We start from the raw sequence: 27,423 nt of genomic DNA, 5'->3' as shown, positions 1-27,423 counted from the left end.
ACTTTGCATGTAAGTCAATTATACCTAGTTGAAAGTGTGTGCAAGGTATTGTGCCCATCAGATATGCTTTGCATTGTTGATCAAGCATAAAACACCGTTTTTTGCCTTTGTGTCATGCACAACCATATAAAAACACGGCCGTAGGTGTGTTATTCAAATAAGTACTTATTGAATGGGGGCTCCACTTTGCACGCAAGTCCGTTTCAACTACGTTGAGGTGCGTGCAAAGTATTGTCACCATTGGATATGCTTTGCATGGTCGATCACGCATTATACACCATTTTTTCCCTAGTGATATGGACATCCGAAAAAAAACATGCCATTAGGTGTGTTATCTGACCAAGTACTTATCGGATGGGTGTTCCTCATTGAGAACATTTCAATACCACCTAGGTTGAGGCGTACGAAAAGTGTTGTGCCCATCGAAAATCCTTTGCATGGTCGATCGAGCATTAAATACTATTTTTGCTCTAGTGTCATGCACATCCGTAAAAAAACAAGCTGCTAGGTATGTTATCCGATCAAGCACTTATGGGATGGGTGTGCCACTTTGAATGTAAGTAAATTCCACCTAGTTGAAGGTGTGTGCAAAGTATTGTGCCCATCGGATATGCTTTGCATTGTCGATCAAGCATAAAACACCGTTTTTGCCTTAGTGTCATGCACAACCATGAAAAAACACAGTCCTAAGTGTGTTACTCAAACAAGTACTTATCGGATGGGGGCTCCAATTTGCACGCAAGTCTGTTTCAGCTACGTTGAGATGCATGCAAAGTATTGTCACCATCGGATATGCTCTGCATGGTCGATTACGCATTATACAACGTTTTTCCCGTAGTGACCTGCACATCCGCAAAAAACACGCCCTTAGGTATGTTATCTGACCAAGTACTTATCCGATGGATGTGCCTCTTTAAGAACATTTCAATACCACCTAGGTTAAGGCGTAGGAAAAGTATTGTGCCCATCGGATATGCTTTGCATGGTCGATCGAGCATTGAATACCATTTTGGCCTTAGTGTCATGCACATCCGTAAAAAAGCACACTGCTAGGTGTGTTATCCGATCAAGTACTTATGTGATGGGAATGCCACTTTGCATGTAAGTCAATTATACCTAGTTGAAGGTGTGTGCAAATTATTGTGCCCATCGGATATGCTTTGCATTGTCGATCAAGCATAAAACACCGTTTTTGCCTTAGTGTCATGCCCACCATGAAAAAACACGGTCCTAGTTGTGTTATTCAAACAAGTACTTATCGGATGGGGGCTCCAGTTTGCATGCAAGAGCGTTTCAACTACGTTGAGATGCGTGCAAAGTATTGTCACCATCCCATATGCTCTGCATGGTCGATCACGCATTATACAACATTTTTCCCGTAGTGATATGCACATCCGCAAAAAAACACGCCCTTAGGTATGTTATCTGACAAAGTACTTATCAGATGGGTGTGCCTCTTTGAGAACATTTCAATACCACCTAGGTTAAGGTGTAGGAAAAGTATTGTGCCCATCGGATATCCTTTGCATGGTCGATCGAGCATTAAATACTATTTTTGCTCTAGTGTCATGCACATCCGTAAAAAAACACGCTGCTAGGTATGTTATCCGATCAAGCACATATGCGATGGGCGTGCCACTTTGCATGTAAGTCAATGATACCTAGTTGAAGGTGTGTGCAAAGTATTGTGCCCATCGGATATGCTTTGCATTGTCGATCAAGCATAAAACACCGTTTTTGCCTTCGTGTCATGCACAACCATGAAAAAACACGGCCCTAAGTGTGTTATTCCATCAAGTACTTATCGGATGGGGGCTCCACTTTGCACGCAAGTCCGTTTCAACTAGGCTGAGGTGCGTGCAAAGTATTGTCACCATCGGATATGCTTTGCATGGTCAAGCACGCATTATCCACCATTTTTTCCCGAGTGATGCACATCCGCAAAAAAACACGCCATTAGGTGTGTTATCTGACCAAGTACTTATCGGATGGGTGTGCCTCATTGAGAACATTCCAATACCACCTAGGTTGAGGCGTACGAAAAGTTTTTTGCCCATCGGATATCCTTTGCATGGTCGATCGAGCATTAAATACTATTTTTGCTCTAGTGTCATGCACATCCGTAAAAAAACACACTGCTAGGTATGTTATCCGATCAAGCACTTATGGGATGGGAGTGCCACTTTGCAGATATGTCAATTCCACCTAGTTGACGGTGTGTGCAAAGTATTGTGCCCATCGGATATGCTTTGCATTGTCGATCAAGCATAAAACACCATTTTTGCCTTAGTGTTATGCACAACCATGAAAAAACACGGTCCTAAGTGTGTTAATTAAACAAGTACTTATCGGCTGGGGGCTCCACTTTGCACGCAAGTCTCTTTCAGCTATGTTGAGGTGCGCGCAAAGTATTATCACCATCGGATATGATTTGCATGGTCGATCACGCATTATACACCGTTTTTTCCCTAGTGATATGCACATCCGCAAAAAAACACGCCCTTAGGTGTGTTATCTGACCAAGTACTTATGGGATGGGTGTGCCTCTTTGAGAACATTTAAATACCACCTAGGTTGCGGTGTAGGAAAAGTGTTGTGCCCATCGGATATCCTTTGCATGGTCGATCGAGCATTAAATACTATTTTTGCTCTAGTGTCATGCACATCCGTAAAAAAAGCACGCTGCTAGGTATGTTATCCGATCAAGCACTTATGGGATGGGTGTGCCACTTTGCATGTAATTCAATTCCACCTAGTTGAAGGTGTGTTCAAAGTATTGTGCCCATCGGATATGTTTTACATTGTCGATCAAGCATAAAACACCGTTTTTGACTTAGTGTCATGCAAAACCATGAAAAAACACGGTCCTAAGTGTGTTAATCAAACAAGTACTTATCGGATGGGGGCTCTAGTTTGCACGCAAGTCCGTTTCAACTACGTTGAGATGCGTGCAAAGTATTGTCACCATCGGATATGCTCTGCATGGTCGATTACGCATTATACAACGTTTTTCCCGTAGTGACATGCACATCCGCAAAAAAACATGCCCTTAGGTATGTTATCTGACCAAGTACTTATCGGATGGGTGTGCCTCTTTAAAAACATTTCAATACCACCTAGGTTAAGGCGTAGGAGAAGTATTGTGCCCATCGGATATGCTTTGCATGGTCGATCGAGCATTAAATACCATTTTTGCCTTAGTGTCATGTACATCCGTAAAAAAGCACGCTGCTAGGTGTGTTATCCGATCAAGTACTTATGCGATGGGAATGCCACTTTGCATGTAAGTCAATTATACCTAGTTTAAGGTGTGTGCAATGTATTGTGCCCATCGGATATGCTTTGCATTGTCGATCAAGCATAAAACACCGTTTTTGCCTTAGTGTCATGCACAACCATATAAAAACACGGCCGTAGGTGTGTTATTCAAACAAGTACATATTGGATGGGGGCTCCACTTTGTACGCAAGTCCGTTTCAACTATGTTGAGGTGCGTGCAAAGTCTTGTCACCATCGGATATGATTTGCATGGTCGATCATGCATTATACACTGTTTTTTCCCTAGTGGTATGCACATCCACAAAAAAACACACCCTTAGGTGTGTTATCTGACCACTTGGTACTTATCGGATGGCTGTGCCTCTTTGAGAACATTTCAATACCACCTAGGTTGCGGTGTAGGAAAAGTATTGTGCCCATCGGAGATCCTTTGCATGGTCGATCGAGCATTAAATACTATTTTTACTCCATCTGACTTGAGAGCAATCGTACCTTTTCCTTTTGCTGGACATTTTGCATCATTGCTGACTGCTTCCAGGATGTCATTCGCTACCGGCTGTAGAGAGGTATACCAATCCTTTTGACTAGTCATGTGGCGTGATGCACTGCTGTCAATAATCCAAGGTTCATCCGTAGGTACATGAACTGCCTCCGTGTAAATCTCCTCAATTGCTACGAACAGCTCTACTGGTACTGCCTGCGCGCTATTGTTGGACTCTTTCTTTACTCCATTCTTCTCATTTGTAATCTTCTTTCGTCACTCATTCTGCTTGTGCCCTGCCTTGTTGCAATAGAAGCACTTGATCTTCTTCTTTCTCTTTTTATCATCAAAAGAAGATGGGTTACCAGAGTCCTTACCCTTACCTTTCTTTGGTCCACCATAGAAAGCCGAATCTTCTCTAGTCCTCATCTTTTGATGCATCTCCTCCTCTAGAAGCATCGTGCTGAAATCCTCAAAGTTTAGGGGTGGATTTTTGTTCTGTGTATTCAGTGCCATAACAAGACCGTCGTACTTTGGTGGCAGAATGCATATGCACCTTCGTGCTAGAATCTCGTTGATGATGGTGATGCCAATTGCAGTCATCTGATCGTGCAGATTCTTCACCCTGGTGATGAACTTCTCTGTCGCTTCAGACTCAGACAGTTTCTCATTCATGAGTTGAGTCTCCAAATTCTGAATCTGTGTCTGATTCGTGGTCTCATACTGATTTTTTAAGACCATCCATGCCTCCTCCACTATGGTGACATGTTGAATTAATGCCATGATAGAATCACTTACACTGCAGACAATAGAACACAATGCATCTGCATTTCTTCTTGTCTACATGAGAATCTCATCCACAGTTGGTACTATCTGTTGTCCTGCATAGGCTGGATCCAGTCTCGCAACCGGCTTCACGTCCACCCTAGTAGCAGTATCCCAAAGCTCGTATGTGCTTAGGATGGTCTTCATCTTGAACTTCCAGAGTGGATCATAGTTAGTGCCGTCCAACTTTCCTCTTTTGTCGAACGGTGGGATTCGCAGTTTGCAGGCTGGGCCATCTCTCACAATCTGCTCGCAAACAGAAATACACTACCAAATCTTCTTGCTAGAGTCCAGGCTTTGATACCATGTAAGAAAACAATATGTCTGTACTCAATAGATAACAGGATCTCGTATGCAAGAGAGAAAAGTAGATAGTATGGAGAATAAAAAATTTGATTACTGTAGAACTAATACAATAGATGGCACTGCCTCCCAGCCGTGTGCTCCTGTGAGAGAAGCTTCGATGGCATGCTGGAAACAGTAGAGGACGGAGGTTGGATGCTAAGCAATCAGGGTTGCTATAGCTAGTGATGAAATGGGCTTCACGAGATTGCTCTTATATAGCCACCAATCATAGTTGGTTAGGCTCAATTGGGAGACTGACCCAGTCCGCCCAAAATGGCCGACTGGGGGTCGGTCCCGAAATAGGCCACCGACCACACGATAGAACCACTGTGCAAAATAGAGCAACGGTTCTCTCTGTGGTCGGTGGCCTATTTTGGGATTATCTGGGATAATCTGGGGATCCGAACGAGCCCCGCAACCCGAGAGTGTGCTCCCATGAGGCCAGGACAATCCATTCCAAACCCTATTAGGCCAACAAACTTTTATAATCTATCCCAAGGACCACCCAACTTTGGCAATGCGACCATGCCCCAAGCACCTCCACCCATGCCAAAGAAAGAACTCAGTGATGAGGTGATGAGGATCCTAGTGCAAGTGCTAGGAAGGGGGGCAACACTGCCAGTAATCATGGGGAGGGATACTAATGCCTCACACAATCTCTCGGTCAAAATCTGTAAGCTCATCACTAAGCTCTCTGGTGAAGGAGATCCGGTTTCCCACGTCAAAAGGTTTGAATAGATCTGTCGCTACTACACACAGATCCTATTGCAACATTTAAGTACCGACGTTTAGCGCGCACGGGGTGCTAATTGTCGGTATGGGAAGCGCGTCTTGTATAGCGTTGCTATAAAGCGACTTTAGGCAAACTCTGCTATATAGCGATGATTTCTAAAGTCGCTATATAGCAACATTTATCAGAATTGTAAGTGTCCCTATATAGCGACACTGAGATACTTTTTTATAGCGATGTTTTACAGAGAGCTTTTTTACTCATATAGGTCTTAAATGTTAGTTTTTTCCAATGACAAATTTTTTTAAATTTTCATACATGTTTGATCTTTTGAGAGAATAAAAGTATGAGAGCATGTACATCAAGCCTTTGAAGCTCATATATTCATGTCTAAGTTTGAGATGAAAAAAATCAATGAAGAGCATTTACATCAATTGTTTCATCTTGAGCCAAGCCTAACGTGCCAAACAAGTCTATCTCTAACTCTATACCAAGTTGATCTCCTATATCATCATCGTACTCTAGCATCGTACGTTCACCTAAAAGTACTTGATCATCTTCTTCAATAAAGTGTGGTGATTCTTGATGATCATTGTCCTCTTCCTCAATATCATGATCTCCATCTTCCTCTCGTGCGATGTCATTATGCGCATCTTCCTCTTGGCTCATATTGTGATCTTCATCTTCTTCACTAGATTCATCGGGATCAATTGGATCCGGCATTGGTAGTGGTATCTCCATATCCACATCTCTATCTTCAAAAATTTGCTGACTTAGTGGTGCAACTTGGATCACGTACCCCCATCTTGGATCAGAATGATCCGGATGAAAAACCACCTATATTGAAGATGGGTGCCAAATGTCATCAATTATATATATGAAATTATGCTTAAGTACATGTATCAATGGATCTTTAAAAACAAAAGCTTTGATTAATTAAAACATTAGTATGCACCTGCTCACAGTGCTCGGGAAGAACAAAAGTATCACTTTCATCGGTCCAATGTTTGGTGGAGTCTATTGCAAAGAAACCGCTACTATCTTTTCTCACTGTCGCATGGGGACCGTTGTAACTAGCTCTAAACCATTTTACATCAAGAATGAAAATACTAAATCGTCCGAAATCAACTTCATAGATTTCGCGTATGGTTCCACAATAATCCAACTGTGAGGAGAGAAGATTGGTATCCGAAGCACTTGCTCAGCTATCTTGTGTGAAGTTAGCCATGACTCTACAATCATACCTGACTCTCTTTGAATCGATGCGTTCCACGCGAAAATGTTGTCCATATGACCATAATGCACTGTACTTTTTGTATTGTAAAAGAGCATCATTAAAACAATGAAGATGCATCTATTTTATAGCGTATATTGCCACAAATAATTACTTAATTACATCAAGAGGCAAGAAACTTACATGCATCATACATCCAGATGATAACTCTGGCTCGCACTCATTTATTGTCTCTCCATTGTGTTCGGCTTTACGTAGAGCTAGTTGTAGCCAATCAAGCGACATGTGAGTGGGGAGAAGAGCCAGATCTCGTGGATATGGTTGCGATTGCCTGTACATTACTCTGAATCTCATCCTTGCATTTATTCTTTCTGCTTTGGCCACTTCATATCTCTCAATCCACTTCTGCATCTCAGGGCTATTGAGGATACAAAACTTATTGAATTTCTCCATTTGCTCTTCGCTCATCTTTCTTTCAATACCCTTTCCTTGGGGAATCTCACCAACGATGCGATCATCATCCTTGTTATGCCAAGCTTGCGGCATATCGGGATCCATGGATGCAAGAAACTCTGTGATATATACTAATGACTCTTGCACAAGCCATCCCTTTGCCATGCTTGCTTCTGGTCTTGCTCTTTGTCTTACAAATCCCTTGAAAGTTTTCATAAACCGCTCGAGAAAAAAACATCCATTGACTATGAACAGTACCTGCAATAGCCACCTCATCAACTATGTGCACAAGCAAGTGGACTTGAGTTGTCATAATGCTCGAGGGAAAGTGCTTCTCAAGCAAGCATACGGATTTGATGGATTCTAGCCTATCCTTCTTGATGCTCGATATGGAGATGTCTTTTTGAGATATCCACCTATTTCACATGCCCATGTAAGATATTTTCATAATCAGTCTAAAGATTATTCAGCTTAAATTGAAGAAAATGCAATTAATGCGATTTGATAGTAAGCATACCTCACAATACCACTGATCTTGAATATAGCATTTCTAACATCTTCTTGTAAGCACCCTTTTATTGTAATTGGGAGGATGAACTATCAAAGTAACAAAGAAGTCATGTCAACAATATAACATAATCATAATTATGCTAACGCATCATGATTATCGAAACACTAATTCTACAGCTTAGAATACCTATAAGACCTTGTGCCAATCATGGGACTTGAGCCCACTAAGATTATTATCCTTTGAAAATGCTCGTTTCAAGCAACACATGTACCCTGTCGGTGTTTGAAAGAGGCAATGTCCACCTTGACCGCTGCCTCCTCCCTCATAGAGAGGATCCATGTTGCTTTCGGGAGGACAAGGACTTGGGGCCAGAAACGAGACATCCTATTCATAGCATGCAAGTCCTCTCGCACTCCTCTCGAGTCTTTGAAACCAACCAATTGTGCCCAAATAGTAGCCCCCACATTCTTGAAGATATGCATGGGATCCAAGAGATGATTGATTTGTAACTGACCCCAATAAGGAAGCTCATAAAAGATCGATAGCCTCTTCATACCAAGAGGACGTTCCTCTCAATTCGCCCTCCAAGCTTGAATCCTCAAATATGATGGTGGTGGATCAAGCTGACCTCCACGTGTGAGATGGTCCAGCAGAAGGTATCGAGCATGACCTTCATAAAAATTTTTCCTCATATGTTTGGAGTATCGTGCAAGTGATTTCAAACCCGGTCCACAAATAGGACAAGTTTGGTACCCACTTGTAACAAGTCCTGCACGCATGCATGAATGTGTTAGTATAAGACATGCATGCAAAAGAGAGTCATAAAAGCATAATCCTATATTATACTTGTAGAGACACAACCACGTACTTGCGCACTCTCCATATCCTGGGTAGTCATGCATGGTCCACATCAAGATACCCCTGACAAAAATATCATTGGTATGTCTAGGAGCTCTGAAAATATCAAAGACCACCCGCACTCCTCTCCATAATATCTGTAACTCCTCTATCAAAGGTGCCATGTACACGTCCATATTTTTTGCATTGTACTTCCCTGGCACAAGTAGTGCAAGCATACCTCACAATACCACTGATCCTGAATATAGAATTTCTAACATCTTCTTGTAAGCACCCTTTTATTGTAATTGGGAGGATGAACTATCAAAGCAACAAAGAAGTCATGTCAACAATATAACATAATCATAATTATGCTAATGCATCACGATTATCGGACACTAATTCTACAGCTTAGAATACCTGTAAGACCTTGTGCCAATCATGGGACTTGAGCCCAGTAAGCTTATTGTCCTTTGAAAATGCTCATTTCAAGCAACGCATGTACCTTGTCAGTGTTTGAAAAGAGGCAATGTCCACCTTGACCATTGCCTCCTCCCTCGTAGAGAGGATCCACGTTGCTTTCGAGAGGACAAGCACTTGGGGCCACAAACGAGACATCCTATTCATAGCATGAAAGTCTTCTCGCACTCCTCTCGAGTCTTTGGAACCAACCAAGTGTGCCCAAATAGTAGCCCCCACATTCTTGAAGATATGCATGGGATCCAAGAGATGATTGATTTGTAACTGACCCCAATAAGGAAGCTCGTAAAAGATCGATAGCCTCTTCATACCAGGAGGACGTTCCTCTCAATTCGCCCTCCAAGCTTGAATCCAGTCACTTGCCTTCAAATATGATGGTGGTGGATCAAGCTGACCTCCACGTGTGAGATGGTCCAGCAGAAGGTATCGAGCATGACCTTCATAAACATTTTTCCTCATATATTTGGAGTATCGTGCAAGTGATTTCAAACCCGGTCCACAAATAGGACAAGTTTGGTACCCACTTGTAACAAGTCCTGTACGCGTGCATGAATGTGTTAGTATAAGAGATGCGTGCAAAAGAGAGTCATAAAAGCATAATCCTATATTATACTTGTAGAGACACAACCATGTACTTGCGCACTCTCCATATCCTGGGTAGTCATGCATGGTCCACATCAAGATACCCCTGACCAAAATATCATTGGTATGTCTAGGAGCTCTGGAAATATCAAAGACCACCCGCACTCCTCTCCATAATATCTGTAACTCCTCTATCAAAGGTGCCATGGACACGTCCATATTTTTAGCCTTGTACTTCCCTAGCACAAGTAGTGCAAGCATGAGGTGTCCCTTTTTTATTGTTAGCCATGGTGGGATATTGTAATTCACCATGACTATGGGCCATGTCGACCAAGATGTCAAGCGTAATCCGAAAGGATTCACGCCATCCATGGCGAGCCCAAGATGTAAGTTGCGTGGCTCCCTCGCAAAGTCCGGCCACTAATTGTCTATGTGCTTCCAAGCTACACAATCTGTAGGAATCCTCAATGTGTCATCAGTGGACCGATGAGATGCATGCCATGTCATCAACTCCGCTATGGATTTGCATCGGAACATGTGTTGTATTCTTGCAATGATGGGAAAGTGTCTCAATACCTTTACCGGTATCTGCTCACCCTGCAAGTCATCTCTATATCATTGTTCCCCACACTTCGGACAACTAGCCAAATCTCCATGCTCACGACGAAAGAGAATACAATCATTACGGCAAGCATGGATGGTATCATAATCCATACCCACCATTGTTAGCATCTTTTTCGCTTCATCTCTTGATGCGGGCATGGTATTTGGTGCAGGCAACATCTTCTAGAGCAACCTATCACAATTCAAACATACATAGGCTTCGAATAATGATGATTCGGTACACTAATGCATACATGATGATTCTCAAAACAAAGAATATCCAAATGTATCTGACCTACTTGTATCCGACCACCCATACTTTACTTGCAGATTCAAGATTGAGAGACAAGCATGTAGTTTAGACATCCTAGCACCCTTGTACAATTGTGTTAATTGCAACTCTCGCATTTTGACCTCAGACTCTGACATCACGTGTACATGGGATGTAGTGCCCCTAAAAATAGAATCCATCATGTCGAGCATACCCTCGTCATCATCCGGGAGACTATAGTCTTGCTCAAAGTGTGAAGGTATATGCGTACCCTCGTTAGCCTCCTCATCCTATTTTAAGATTTCGTGTAAATGTAAGATCTTGTCTCAAGGTTTCATAGCATAATGGTATCCAATATTAACCGCGAACCTAAATAGCTTTGATTTACCGATAATCCATCAATACATGCAACACCAACGGTGGATACTGGTTCGGGCTCCTCCCCATACATCCGCAAGTGGCGCATGATAATACGACGTTGATGTCGTACTTCTCGCTTGCAATGAGTGCAATGACAATATAACTTCTCTGTAAGCCACTTTGTGCTCCCGGGCATTGGCGCATCATCGGACGAGCTTCCACTCATCCCTTCCATCTGCACTTATAAAATCACAACATAAGTTGCAAGGAAATATATTAACAGTTATAAAATAGCATCTATGAGCTTCTTTTTTAACTTTAAACAAAAAGTGTTCTGAAGCGTCGCTATATAGCGATGTTTTGACCTGGTCCATCGCTATATAGCGACGATTTGCTCTGTTCTATTGCTATACAGTGTCGCTATATAGCGACTGACCAGCATCGCTATATAGCGACATTGTGGGCTAAAACCCAAAACCTCACGATGCAGCGCTTTCTTTAGCAATCTCTATTGTAAGAAAAGCAATCTCTCCTCCCACGTATATTCGACGACCTCGCTTTCCTCCACTCTATTCTCCACTCCTCACCACTACTCACCCCTCTCCTAACACTTGTCCTCCCTCTCCACCCTTCTTCCTCTTTGCTTGTGTGAAAAGATGTCTTTCAAGAAAGTGAGTCTCTTTGAACAATGTAGGTTCATTTTTTGTGAGATTTCATTTTGTGAGTGTTGAAGCATGTTTCTCCTTGTATTGCTAAGGCTATGTGCTAGTTTCATGCTTGATTTTCAAGGATTGAAGACAAAAAATGAGATTTTGTGAAAGAAAGAAGACACCTCTTCTAGTCTTTTTTGTATTTCTCTTCCTTCTCTTTCTCCTCGTCTCCTCAATCCAATCCCTTTGAGAAGTTGCTCCTTTAAACTCCTCCTTCCTTTAACTAGTTATTTGAAAAATGGTGTGTTTCCTCTCTTTTGTAGGGCCAATCCACAAAACACCGAGCAGGACTATTCTAGGTAAGAAAGTGCTTCCTCTTTTTTCCTTTTGTCATTTTTGTTATTTGCATTGGCCTGTAGCTAGCGCCTTAAGCGCTAGCTCCAGTGATGGGCATAGGAACTCTCTCTTCCCCTCTTTTCCCCTCTCTTCCCTCTTCTTTCCCTCTTTTCTCCCCTTCCTTCTCTTCTTTTTTGCTCTTCTTTTTCCCCTCTTTCAATCTCTTTTCCCCTCTTCTTTTTCCCCCTCTTTCAATCTCTTTTTCCCTCCTTTTCTTCTCTTCTTTTTTTCCTCTTTCAATCTCTTTTCCCCTCTTCTTTTTTTCCCCTTTCAATCTCTTTTTCCCTCCTTTTCTTCTCCTTCTTCAATCTTTCAATCTCTTTCCCCCTCTTCCAATCTCTTTTCCTTTCCCTCTTCTTCTCTCTTTCCCCCCCTCACAACAAGACAAAGCACCTACAGACGTGCACATAGATGCGTTTACTGAACTTTAAAAAAAACTTACGGGCACGTCTATTTGCGCATCTAGAGACCTGCATCTAACGGTGCGTCTATATAGCAGACAGACGCGCGTATAGATGCGTAAATAGATGCTGTGCTAGAAAATTTTAAAAATAGACAGACGCATCGTTAAATGCGTGTATAGATGCATTTATAGATGGGCTTATAGACGCTTTTATAGATGCACAAATAAACGCTCCTCGAACAGACAGACGTGTATATAGACGCATTTATAGACGGTTTGATAGACATGCTACATAATATTTTTTAAATTTACAGAATGCTGTGTATGTTGTGTATGCTATGTAGTTACAGGAATCCCATTTCCACATTGTGTAATTCAATTCTTACAGCCAACTGCATTTTAATTAGCACTCTTGCAAACACGTCTATAGCCGATAATTACAATTCTAAATAAAACATTACAACTCCAGAACGTTTAGTTCACAAGGCATTAATTGATAGAACATTGCACAAGAAAATTGAAATCTCAAAAAGTGCTTGTATGTACATATAGGACAAAGCTAAGCCACATCCTGTGGCTTCAAGTACTAAAAATAAGAGGAGTGTATATACAAGAGGCACGAAGCCAAGCCAGTGGCTTTAAGTACAAAAAGGAGTAGCTAGCACTACTTCTACGACTAATCTAAGTTCTCCACGTCCTCGCTCCCTTCTACGCTCCCTTCTCCGCCTCCTTCCTCTTCTTCTTGTGCAGGGGCCTGTAAACAAGGGACAACATATATCAATGTATGAAAAATCAAATCTTTACTTATAATATTGACATTATTTAATTACTTTCAAATACCTTGGGAGACGCTCCAATAGCCCGGATATACTGCTCCTTAGTAATCAACCCGTCATTATAAAAGTGCTTCCATGTATCTCCTCTGCGATGGTGGTGGTGGTAGGCTATCTCAACAAGAGTAGGGTATCTGCCCACGATATCAAGCTATAAGATGACACAATTTGAGAAGGGGTTAGTACAAAGAAACAACCTCCTAATAAACTAAATAAACAATATAATTTGAGATCGATACTTACAAATTGGGCCTCCCATGATTCAACACCCCTACTTCAAAATGTACCCTTCCATATTGCTCCATTTGGATCCTTCCTGCCTCCACATGCTGCAGACTGCGTTCCTCCCTCACTGACCTCATTGCTTTCTTCCACTCACACTTGTGAGTGGTGTGGGGTGGGCCCCTTGGTGGTTGACCTCCCTCGAGCCTGGCAAGCTCCGCTAGTGCCTGCCTCTTAAGCGAAGATCTTTTATTGCCAAGTATCGTAACAATCTTTGACTTGGGCCATTTATCTGTGAACTGAAGATTGGGGGGTTAGGATACCTAGAGTGAACAGGAGCGAGGGTCTCATCAGCCAACCTCTTTGGCTGGTCTTTGTAGTGGATAAAGCAATCTCTATAATTGTTAGCAATTACAGAGTGCATGAAGGCCATGATATCCTTCCCCCGTGCATCCATCAAGATGCCTCCTATAGGAGTGATGTCATAGAAGATCGTACCATCACCTGGAGGCACGTCTAAATCATCTGAATCATCCTCGTCCCCACCATCACCCCTCCCAAAGAAATGTGCCATGCATCCCCCACTGCTCTCCCTGCTACTACGCCTGCTACCGTGTTGTGTCGAGCTAGTACGCTGGCCACACGTAGCTAGAGAGTGCACGAGACTACGTGGACCACTCGTAGCTAGAGAACTGAGTCTCGACTGCACAGGAGCACGTCAATGGCTCTGCGAGATAGAAGGACCTCCTGACAGCATGGGGGAAGGGGCATAAGATGGCATGGGGGAAGGGGCATAAGACGACATGGGGGAAGGGGCTCGGCTGTGTAGCCAGCTGGGCTGTGCTGACTCCGTAGGGGTTATCTTAGCTAGTGTGGGGTTGGGGTGGTTTGGAGTCTATAGTGCCGACTCCTGGGGGGTGTTTAGAGTACCTGTCATGCAGCCGTATAACTCCCAGGATTGGCAGGGTGCCCTAAAAGGTTATATAACTCCCGAAAGATGGTCTCTAGAAGATCAGGTGAGCCTGAAGAGCTTCCTGGCCACATGATGAACTGGAAAAAAGAAAAAAAGAAGATTACTGATGAGCTGAAAAGAGAAAAAGAAGAGAAAATAAGAGAGAAAAATTACCACGAAAAGAGAGGGAAAGAGAGGATAAAAGAGAGAAGGAAAGAGAGGCAAATATAGGAAAAGAGAGGCAAATCCTTTTCTTTGAAGTAGAAGTGGAAAGGGAAAGGGGAGAGGAAAGAGAAAGGAAAGGAAAGGGAAGGGAAGAGAAGAGAAGGAAAGGGAAGAGAAGGGAAGGGAAGAGAAGGGTCAAACTGTGGGAGCATGTCTATAGACGCGTCTGATCAACGCGTCTATTTTCGCGTATATCAGCACGTCTATAGATGTAGCTATCTATTTCCGAAAATAGAGTAGACGTGCCTATAGACACGCCTGTAGATGCGGTTTTAGACGCGCCTGTAGACGCATCCATAGATGCGCTCCGACAGACGGACTATTCTAAAAAGTTAAAAAGGACATGCGCCCGACACAAAAGCGTAACACTGATACCAAAATCATTCGTTTCTTGGATACGACAAAGGACGAATCCAAAGAGAGCAACTTTCAAAGAAGATCAACCATAAAGATACTTACCTTGGATAGAGGTATGGAAGCTTCTTGTCCTTCTTCAAAGTTGCTTCTCTTCCTTGTTCACCCTCTTCTCTTGTGTGCTTGGAGATGATTCTATAAGCTTGGAAGTAAGTGTGGATGCCTGGAGATAAGTGTCGGACTGTGGATCTGTTAATAGCAAAGCAAGCAAGCTGCGGGAAGCTTATGTGAAGAAAAGCAAAGCAACCGCGCTAAAAGTAGATTTGAAAGCCACATCTATAAGTGTGTCTAATGGCCGTCTATACATGCGTCTAAATACGCATGTAATTACACATCTAAATACACAGAGCAGACGCGGTTTTAGATGTGCCTATAGATGCGTACCACAGAATAGACAGACACGGTTTTAGACGCGCCTTTAGATGTGCCACAGAGTTTTAAGATTAAATATTTGAAGAAAAGCAAATTTTTTTGGGTTGTTTGTTTGCAGGATGTCTTCATCTTCAACAAGTACCTCGAGTGAGGATGAATCCCTCCCTATCCACCATCATGAAATGTGGTTGGAGCAAAAAATCAAATGTATGTGTGATCAATGTCGAGGAAACATGTATCGTGCATGCAAGATTACACTCAGTCACATCTCACCATCTATGGATGGAGCAATGCAAGTTTGAATGCATTACTCAAGTAAGCTTTAAAGTCGATTTTGCAAACATGGTGAATTATGCTAGTGGGTCAATTACTCGAATGCTTTTCCTCATTTATGGTCTTCACGTGTAGGCTATTGTGTAAAATGCTTCCAAGGGAGAATAAATTACCGACCTCAAGAGATATGGCAAGGCAACATGCGACCTCTCTTGGAGGATTAGATTACAAGCGCATCCATGCATGTGTCAATGATTGCGTTTTGTTTCATGGACTACATAAGGATGCAAGAGAGTGTCCTACTTGTGGAGAGGCAAGATATAGAGCAGATCTCAAAACCTTGGACGTGCCTCGTAAGGTATTGCGACATTTTCCCATAATCCCTCGCATCCAACATATGTTCAAGTGCAAATCTATTGCAGAGCTCATGTCATGGCATTCCTCCCATCGATCAACCGATGGCAAGTGGAGAACTCCCGCGGACTCTCTTGCGTGGAAGCATATTGAAGACACATGGCCAAGCTTCAAGGAAGAACCTAGGAGCTTGAGACTTGGATTGGGTATGGACGGTGTGAACCCATTTGGTCTCAAAAGCACGTCTTACAGTGTATGGCCAGTGGTATTGGTGAATTACAATCTTCCACCCTCTATGGCTATTAGGAAAGGACATGTCATGCTGTCCCTTCTAATTCCAGGGAAACATAAAGTCAAAAACCCTGATGTTTATTTGGAGCCTTTGATTGATGAGCTAGGGATACTTTGGAGAGGTATCGAGGTGCATGATGTGAGCAGGCCTCCCTCGTCACGAGACTTCAACTGCAAAGCAGTCTTGATGTGGACGATGCATGACTTCCCAGGCTATGGCGAGTGTTCACGTAAGCATTGCATTTTTTAATTATGAATAGGCAAAGGACGTGGCACCCTAAACCCACCTTCCACTCTTAATTGCATCTATTGTTCAGGTCTCACTACATCGGGTTACCATGCATGTCCTGTTTGTGGTCCTTCGCTAGTTGCCTCACGGGCAGATGCATTGAATAAGGTCATCTATGAGAATCACCATCGATTTCTCCCACCTGATCATCCTAGATATGTTGCCCCTTGGAATGAAGTCCTCCCACAATCACTCACCGCGGGAGATTGGATGAGAATTTGGGACGGTTCCACGACTCCTCCACCACTTGGCATGAGCCGGTAAGGGTTTGTAACTATTGGCTAGAAGTAAAGATTGGCTATATTGGTTGAAAGTAAAGATTGCACGCTAACACTTTATTTTGTTTAGATACTCCATCTTTTATCGTTTACCATATTGGTCCCACCTCAAGATCAATCACCTGCTTGATCCCATGCATATCTTCAAGAATGTGGCATCTACCATTTGGGAGCATTTGAATGGGACACGAGATTCGGCAGGCATAAGGGAGGATCTACGTACCACAGGGAGGATGCGTGAAGCTTGGCCTCAAGAGAGACCAAATGGGCGTGTTTTTTTACCTCGTGCACCGTGGATGTTATCAAAGCTAGAGATGGCAATGGTGAAGCGCGCTATTACTACGATTCGTACTCCCACTGGATGCATGAGGTGTTTGAAGGGAGCCTTTACAAAGAGCAAGAAAAGAGGTGTAGAGCAATTATATGGCTTGAAATCTCATGATTGGCACAAGATGCTCCAAGTAAGTATTTTATATGCATAATATCTTTTTCCTTTCAAATTTGTGAGTGAATAGCTATAAGCAACTAATCAACCACCTCCTCGCGGGCTCAGTTCATACTACCTACTAGCATTTCACGTAGTGCATCAAAGGATGTGAAAGATTGTATTTATAAGATGGGCGAGCTTGTGAGGTATGTGAGCTCAAAGGAAATAGATCCCACCACTCTTGAGAATGCTCGAGCTATGTCAGTGGAGGCGATTTGTTTAGTGGAGGAGACATTTCCACGTTCTATTCTCACAAGCCAACTACATCTCATAGTACATTTGGTGGATGAGATTGCTATATGCGGTACTATACATGCACGATGGTTGTTTTTCCTTGAGCGCTTCATGAAGACGTTGAAGGGCTTCATGAGACAAAATGCAAGACCCGAAGGTAGCATGGCCAAGGGTTGGTTGGTACAAGAGTCACTTGTATATATTTCTGAGTTTCTTGTTGATGTGGATAGCTCTCTCCCACGACTATGGAGAGATGATGAAGACCTAAGGATGACCTCTATTGTGCCTCAAGGAAAAGGACGCAACAAAGTAATAGACACGGAGCTGCATAATAGTATCAACCTCTTTTGCGTGCTTAATAGTGATGTGATGAAAAGATGGGTGACAAGATACGAGGATGCAAAGGCAAGAAGACAAGAAGAAAGGGCCCTCTTTCGTACACACCACAGATCTCGTGTGCCATACCCTCAGCATCTAAGAGCACTTCCAAAGGATATTCATGTGGATTGGCTACTTGATGAAATGGAGAAAGCAGAGAAAGACGAGGGGATGCATATCACAATGGAAGAATGGGAGTATGCTAGGGGATGCATGAGCAAGGTCGGTATATAGAATGTTATGCATAAGTTAGGAGCTTTTTATAATTTAGATTGCTTATTTTATTGATTTTTTCTTGGTGTAGTGCACTATGTTCAATGCTATATGGTGTGAGGGCAAGCATTTTCGAACACAACGGATTGATGATAAGAGAAACACACAAGATTGTGGCGTCATTGCTAGCTTTGAGGGAGCCAATGGAGCCATGGATGATTATTGTGGCATAATCCAAGATATCATTATGCTTGACTTTTGACGCTTCTTTGTGTATGTTTTGGATGTAAAGTGGTTTAAGGACATGGTGGAAAGAGGCCCTAATGCAACAATCAAACGCCATGCAAGTGGCTTTGTAACTATTGACTCCACAAAGTTTTGGCAAAGTAGGAAGGACACACTAGTACTACCGCAACAATGTGAACAGGTACTGTGCACGCACATAAAAATACTCGCTTGTAAATATTTGATGCAAGAAAAGTAACATGATTGTATTTGTGTTTGAATTAGGTTGTCTATCAACCAATGGTGGATAATAATAGATGGTGGCATGTCATACCTATTATGCCACGTTCCAATGTGATGTATAGTACATTTACTAATATGGAGCGTATGGAGGATGATCATGGCCATGGACGTGATGATGACCGTGATACAAGAGAGGAGGATGATCATGAGATAGGAGATATAGATATTGAGGCCATTACCCGTGAGGACGAGCCTACCATTGGAGATGCTGATTTCGATGAGCACATGAGTGGCACAAGTAGTGGTGGGTTGAATGTATTTGTAGATCTAAACACTTGTTTGGATTTTGAAGTAGATAGTTTGGCAAGGGTTGATCTCATTGAGGATGAGATTGAACCGTAGCCCCACAATTGATATTGGCAAAACTATTTTACATATTGTCTCATTCTCCTCATCTCACTTAATTCTTGTATATGTGGGCTTGCAAAAAATTATGTGCTTTGGTAATCATGGGCAATGTTTGGAAAGCAATGATGTACACCAAAATCTCACTTTCTGTATTCTCTGGAGCGCGTCTATTTATGCGTCTAAATGCGTGTCTGATTCTCAGTGTAAACGCGTAAATAAATGCACAAATACACGCGCAAATAGACGCGCTAATAAACGGGATGTTAGACGGGCCCGTATTTTCTCAGGTCAAACGCGCAAATAGACGTGGTGGTTTACGCGCAAATAGACGAGCGTTTAGACGCGCATTTAGACGCGCCCGTAATTTCTCTACTAAAGCAACGCCTATAGACGGGCCCGCTATTTTGCGCGTCTACCAAGCGCGTCTATAGTTGCTTTGTGTTGTTGTGGTGGCATGTCATACCTATTACGCCACGTTCCAAAGTGATGTATAGTACATGTACTAATATGGAGCGTATGGAGGATGATCATGGCCATGGAGGTGATGATGACCGTGATACGAGAGAGGACGATGATCATGAGATAGGAGATACAAATATTGAGGCCATTACCCTAGGACCCGAGCCTACCATTGGTGATGCTAATTTCGATGAGCACATGAGTAGCACAAGTAGTAGTGGGGTGAATGTATTTGTAGATCTCAACACTGTTTTGGATTTTGAAGTAGATCATTTGGCAAAGGTTGATCTCATTGAAGATGAGATTGAACTGTAGCCCATCATTGATATTGGCAAAATTATTTTACATATTGTCTCATTCTCCTCACCTGACTTAATTTTTGTATATGTGGGTTTGCCAAAAAGCATTGATATTTTTGTTCAAATTATGTGCTTTGGTAATCATGGGCAATGTTTGGAAAGCAGTGATGTACATTTATCAGCCTGCACCAAAATCTCACTTTTTATATTCTCTATTTTGTGTCTAAATTTGCATCTAATTCATAGTGAAGATGCACTAATAGATGCGCTAATAGATGCACAAATAGACACGCTATTAGATGTGCTATTAGACGCGTTCGTATTTTCACTATTCTAGAAGCGCCTGTAGATGCGTCCGCTATTTTGCGCGTCTATAGTTGCTTTGTCTTGTTGTGTCTCCAACTTTGCTGGAAGCTGTGATGCTTTTGGAGACTCAATTCTCTGTTGTGTTTCTTTGGGTGTAGACTTAATCTCGACTACTTCAATCACATGTTGTTTCTTGATTGTAGCAATTACATCTTGAATGGTCTCAGCCATAAATGCGTGTAGATCGACCTCTGTATATTCCTCCATTGAGAGATGTGAGTTCCGTTCAAGAATTTCATTGAGGACTACCATGCAGTTGTAGCCCACTCTCCACCCACAACTATGCGCATCCTTTTGTTTCACTGCTTTGCATTTTTGAAATCTTTTGTGTCTACTAAGTTACCTTGGTGCTACTTGATTTCTCCAATAGCAGACACCAATTTATGTGCCGACCTACCCATCAAACATATAAAAGGACTGAGTCTATGTATTGGATAACTTTTGACGATACATAACATGGAAGTGACAACATATCAAGAGAATACTTACAATAGCACTGAACCATGAAAGCCTTCAATTGAATTGATAAGCCAACATTTTTCATCTTCAAGATACCAAACTCCAATGTAAGGTGCATGATTAATTAAGAATAATTATTATTTGACACCATCTTATCGATGAAAGAGTAAAAATAATTTTGTAATGCCACTTACACCTCATAATATGCCATCAATATGACTTGCACGCCATCCAAATCTAGAGGTTGCAACTAAGCACAACCATTGGCTATGGTCTTCGTCTTATCACTAAGTACACTAGAAAGAAGAGAATCTAGCAAATATACATGATTTTGTACTGATCTTGGAAACTTTGATATAACTGTACTGCACAAATAAATAAATGAATGTTAGCTCATTAGATTCAAACAAAATACTAAAGTATCGAGACAAGAAAAAGTTTGTACCAAACCTGAGAATGGCCATCATTACTTTGTCATTAACATCTTTCAAAGGATTTAAGAGGATTGAGATATCTTCTGTACCAAATGACAAGTATTGAGGTTGCTATTGAATGATAACCCTAACATCAAATGGGCTTCTGAATTCCTTCAATGCAGCTACATTTCCAGAAGTAATATCTATAATAGCTAATATCATATCGTCACACTTCTTCAGCTCATCTGTGCTTGCAACAAACCAGATCAAAAAGTGGTCAAAGAGATTGCTTCAACTAAATCAAATGTCCAAAACTTGGAGAGCTTACACTATTGCCTTAACTGTGAATTTTTTTGTGCATCAAGTCCTTTAACTATATGAATGGATGTTAGGAAAGCATTAGAGTAAATACAATTCTTTGAAGCTTATAAACATTGTGTTATTTTCAATGCCATGCTAATTGAAAACAAAGCTTAATGCAAATTCTTATGAGTAATAGGAAAAATTATACAGTAGCACCACTTATAGAGGAATCAAATATATAATTGAGTTTGACAAATGGGATCATTTCTTGTTCTCTTACTGCCATGCCTCTGCCATGTTGTCTTTGCCAATCTTCCAAAGGCTGAAGATAAATTCTCACAATTCTGCTCGTAATGTATCAACCCAAGAATCCAAGTTGAGCCCTTAAGATTGCCTCCACATAACTCATTGAATCCACATTGCGCATTGATTGTAATATGTCAAGATGTTTCGTAGACAATCTCCTTAGTGGTGCTGGTTTTCTCATTAACTGCTTCGATCACAACAAGACAAAGCACCTACAAACACGTCTCCTTAACTTAAAAAAAACTTACATGCACGTCTATTTGTGCGTCTATTGGCGTGTCTATAGACCTGTGTCTAAAGGCGTGTCTATACAATAGACAAACGCGCAAATAGATGCCGTGCTATAAAAAAATAGATAAATGCATTTATAGATGTGCAAATAGATGCCCTGTTATAAATTTTTAAAAAACAGAGAGATGCATACATGGATGCATTTATAGACGTGCTTATAGACGCTCTACATAATATTTTTTAGCATATGCTCATGCTTATGCTTATGCATGAGCATAAGAGCATGAGCATGAAAGAGGGAAAAGAGGGGGGGAAAGAGGAGAAGAGAGAAGAAGAGGGAAAGGAAAGAGAGATTGGAAAAGGGAAAGAGTGAAAGAAAGAGAGAAGAAGAGGGAAAGGAAAGAGGGAAAGAGAGACATATGCTCATGCTTATGCATGAGCATATGTCTCCTTCTCTTATGCTCAGGCATAAGCATAAGCATGAGCATATGTCTCCTTCTCTTATGCTTATGCATAAGAGGAGCCTTATGCATAAGCATAAGCATATGCTCATGCTTATGCATGAGCATAAGAGCATGAGCATGAAACAGGGAAAAGAGGAGGGGAAAGAGGAGAAGAGAGAGGAAGAGGGAAAGAAAAGAGAGATTGGAAAAGGGGAAAGAGAGAAAGAAAGAGAGAAGAAGAGGAAAAGGAAAGAGGGAAAAAGAGACATATGCTCATGCTTATGCATGAGCATATGTCTCCTTCTTTTATGCTCATGCTTACGCTTATGCTTATGCATGAGCATAAGAGCATGAGCATGAAAGAGGGAATAGAGGGGGGGAAAGAGGAGAAGAAGAGGGAAACGAAAGAGGAAAAAGGAGGGGGAAAGAGATTGAAAGATTGAAGGAGAAGGAGAAGGAGAGGAGGGAAAGAAGAGAAGAGAAGAGGGAAAGAAGAGGGAAGAGAGGGTTCTTACGCCCATCACTATAGCTAGCACATAAGGCGCTAGCTGCATGCCAATGCAAATAAAAAAATAACAAATGGAAAAAAGAGGAAGCACTTACTTGGAATAATACGTCTTGCTCGATGTTTTGTGGGACTGGCCCTACAAAAGAGAGGAGTCTTTTTTCTTTCTTGAAATCTTGTTTTTTGTTTCAATCCTTTGAAATCAAGCATGAAAACTAGTAAGCAGCTTTAGCAATACAAGGAGAAGCACTCACAAAATGAAATCTCACAAAAAACCTACCTACATTGTTCAAAGAGACTCACCTCTTCAAAAACTTCCTTTCAAGAAACCAAAGAGGGAGAAGGGTGGAGGGGGAGCACAAGAGCTAGGAGAGGGGTGAGGAGTGGTGAGGAGTGGAGAATAGAGTGGGAGGAGAGAGTGCTTTGCTTACAATAGAGATTAGAGAGTGCTAAAGAAAGTGTCGCGCATCATGACAGGTTTCAGTTTTAACCCACAGCGTCGCTATATAGCGACGCTTTTCCGTCGCTATATAGCAACACTAAAGAGTCGCTATATAGAGACCTTTAACACAATCCTAAACCCTAAACCTAAACCCTAAAAGTCACTATATAGCGACCTTTAACCCTAAAAGTCGCTATATAGCGACACTTAACCCTAAAAGTTGCTATATAGCCACCTTTAACCCTAAGTGTCGCTATATAGCGATTATTATACCTTAAAAGTGTTAATTCAAGGCACTTGATCTAAGAAGAGAGGGAAGGAGCTCATGGGTGGCTATTTTTTGGATCTTAATGGATTTCCTTGAATTTTGTGTTGTGACTTTAGAGGTGTGCAGATGGAAGGGACGAGTGAAAGCTTGTCAGATGATGCACCAATGCTCGGGAGTGCAGAGTGGCTTACGAAGAGGTTGTATTGTCATTGAACTCATTGCAAGCAAGAAGTATGACATCAACACCGTATTGTCATGCGCCACTTGAGGATGTATGGGGAGGAGCCCAAACCAATACCCACCGTTGGTGGTGCACATGGTGATGGATCATCGAAAAGTCATTGCCATTTGAGTTTGTGATTAATATTGCATGCGTACACGACACAAAATCTTGAGACAGGATGAGGAGGGTGGTGTGCGTATACCTTCACACTACCAATGTGGATATGAAGATAGAGATCATGTGGATATGGAGATGCCACTACCACTGCCGGATCCAATTGATCTAGATGGATTTAGAGAAGAAGATGAAGATCACAATATGAGCCAAGAGGAAGATGTGCATAATGACATCATATGGGAGAAAGATGGAGATCACGATATTGAGGAAGAAGATGACGATCAACAAGAATCACCCGACTTTATCGAAGAAGATGATCAAGTCTATGGTGAACGTACGATGATGATATAGGAGATCAACTCAGTATAGAGTTGGAGATAGACTTATTTGGCACACTAGACTTGGCTCAGGATGAAGCCAAGTCTCAAACGTAGACATGAATATATGAGCTTCGAACTTGATGTACATGCTCTTGTACTTTTATTCTTTCAAAGGATCAAACATGTACATGCTCTCGTATTTTTATTCTCTATGAGATCAAACATGTATGAAAATTAAAAAATTTTGTCATTGGAAAAAACTAACTTTTAAGGCCTATATGAGTAAAAAACATCTCTGGAAAATGTCGCTATAAAATAGTATCTCACTGTCGCTATATAGCGACACTCTCGGGGGGGTCACTATGTATAAACCCTCAATATCACGTGCGTTCAAGGCCTATTTGTAAAATCCCTTATCTGTAATTTTTCCATTAATAAAATGTACCCTTTCTCTATATGAATCTGTAAAATTTTCCCAAAATCACTTTAAATACTCCCTTATGTAAATTAATTTCTGTAAAATTTAGATATTAAAAATATCCTTCTGTTGAACTCACGTGATAGGGTTACATATGATGACTGACCCCCCTGAGGCGACACTTAAAAGTCACTATATAGCGACCTTTATAATCATCGCTATATAGCGACATTTGCTTAATGTCGCTATATAGCGACGCTTTACGGGATGCACTTTTCATACCGACGATAAGCGCCCCGTTGGTGCTAAACGTCGGTACGTAAATGTTGCAATAGGATCCGTGTGTAGTAGTGAGTACTCAAGAAGTAATCCATATGTGTTCATTTGAAAGATGTTGAACCTTGGCACGTGCAAATGAGTACGCAATATGACCATGTCAAAATGAGTACTCAATAAGTAATCCATATGTGTCCATTGTGAAAGCTAGATAAATATGTGTCACATCCAAATGAGGACTTAGTAATAATCCATGTACCATGTCCAAATGAGTAAATATGTGTCACATCCAAATGAGGAGTCAGTAATAATCCATGTACCACGTCCAGACGAGTACTCAAGTAGTTAGCCATATGTCACGTGCAAAAAGTACTCAAGAAATTAGCCATATGTGCTCATAAATATTGTCACGTGAAAGACATTGGACCTTGCCACATTCAAATGAGTATGCAATAAGTAATGCATAGATGCCACGGCCAAACCGGTACTCATTAAGTCAACCATAGGTGTTCATCATGAAAGACATATAAGTATACCTCACCACATAAAGGGCGAAATAAAAGTATGCCTTGCTTGAACCAATAAGTAAATACATACCATAAGTCATCAATAAGTTAATCGACAAAGAAGGAAGAAATCATTGGTATAGTAAGACCTTGCATGCACTCGTAAATATAGATGACTATGAAAAACAAAGTAGATATACTTATAATGTTGTGATGAGAGTGGGAGAGAAGTAAGGAGTCTCACTTGCAGCTTTCTCACACACACAATGGGGGAATACACACAAAGGTGGAGGCTGAAAATAGTTTTCCTCTTCTTAGTTGTGAAAACCAAAAGAACTCTCTCTCTTAGTACAAAAGGAATAGATGAACCCTATATGTGGGTCTCAAACCAAACTCAGCTAGCCTCGGTGGCATATTAACTGAGCCACTAACTAGAGTACATAAAGATAGCTGTCATCCAGCAATTATTCATGGGCGGTGTACCAACTGCATCAGCTAACAAGTCGGTGACAAATGCACAACGGTCACCCTGGCATATCACGAGTGGAGCTCGATATCTCAACACTCCCCCTCGAGCTCAATCCCAATTCTTGCACGCCAAGCAAGTCTCTGAACTTGCGCAACTTCTCTGCACCTAATGCCTTCGTGAATATGTCAGCTACCTGATCCTCTATGCTGACATAAACCAGATCAGTAAAACCTAATAAAACCTTCTCCCACACATAGTGATAATGCACCTCAATGTGCTTTGTTCTAGCATGATAAACTGGGTTATTTGCCAAGTGTATACTGCTCATGTTGTCACAATAAATGACAACTGGCCCATCTATAGACTGATGCATATCATAAAGTAGCTTATGCAACCAAGCTTACACCTCACATGCAGCCATTGTTGCATCCTTGTACTCAGCCTCTCTGCTCGACAAGGCAACTGTAGGCTATTTCTTGCTGCTCCAAGTGACTGCAACACTCCCAAAAGAGAACACATATCCACTGGTAGATCGTCTATCAGAAATACTACCAACCCAACCAGCATCAGTGTATCCATGCAATTGTATCTAAACCCCAGTCTCATAAAATAGTCCATACTGCAATATGGACTTCACATAACTCAGTATGTGTCTAGCCGCATCCAAATGTGGTTTCCTTGGAGCCTGCATAAACTGACTTACCAACCCAACAGCATAGCTCAAATCTAGCCTGATAATAGTCATATAAATCAAACTTCCTACTATGTGTCTGTACATAGTAGGGTCTTCCAAAAGCTCACTTGCATCTGCACTCAGCTTCACATTCTGCTCCAAAGGAACTGAAAATAGGCTTACAGCCTGTCATCCCATATTTGGACAGCATGTCCAATCCATACTGCCTCTGCAAATGCCATACCCCACTTGTGCATAATACCTTTCTCTGTTTTTCTCACATAAAGTGAGAAATCTGCCGTGGAAATCTGAAAGCCAATAGTGACAAGATACTATCCTATCTTGTCAGACCATGCTCTAGGTGCTTGCTTCAAGCCATACAAGGCTTTCTTCAGCCTGTAAACAAACTCAAGATGAACAGCATGCACATTACCTGGTGGCTGCTCCATATAGACCTCTTCTTGCAAATCACCATGCAAGAAGGCATTCTTTACATCCATTTGATGTAAAGACCATCCCTTTGATGCAGCCATAGCAATGACTACTCTCACGGTTGACATCCTTGCAACCGGACTAAATGTTTCTTCATAATCAATGCCATATGTCTGTGCATACCCCTTGATAACTAATCTTGCATTATATCTACTCAGAGAACCATCTGCATTGAACACCTATTTCATTAATTTTGGACTCTTGCACTGTCCAAATTCATTTTGTGAGATAATTCTGGATAAAACATTTCAAAAAAAGAGGCTCTTATAAAACAAAACATTGAGTCAAAAAGGAAGATTTA

This window comes from Dipteris shenzhenensis, chromosome 16 (genome assembly GCF_047967505.1).
Source record: "Dipteris shenzhenensis isolate YYH24624 ecotype China chromosome 16, Dip_SZ_1.0, whole genome shotgun sequence".
NCBI classification, from domain to species: domain Eukaryota; kingdom Viridiplantae; phylum Streptophyta; class Polypodiopsida; order Gleicheniales; family Dipteridaceae; genus Dipteris; species Dipteris shenzhenensis.
The sequence above is the reverse complement of the archived record's forward strand: the minus strand, read 5'-3'. Positions refer to the sequence as shown.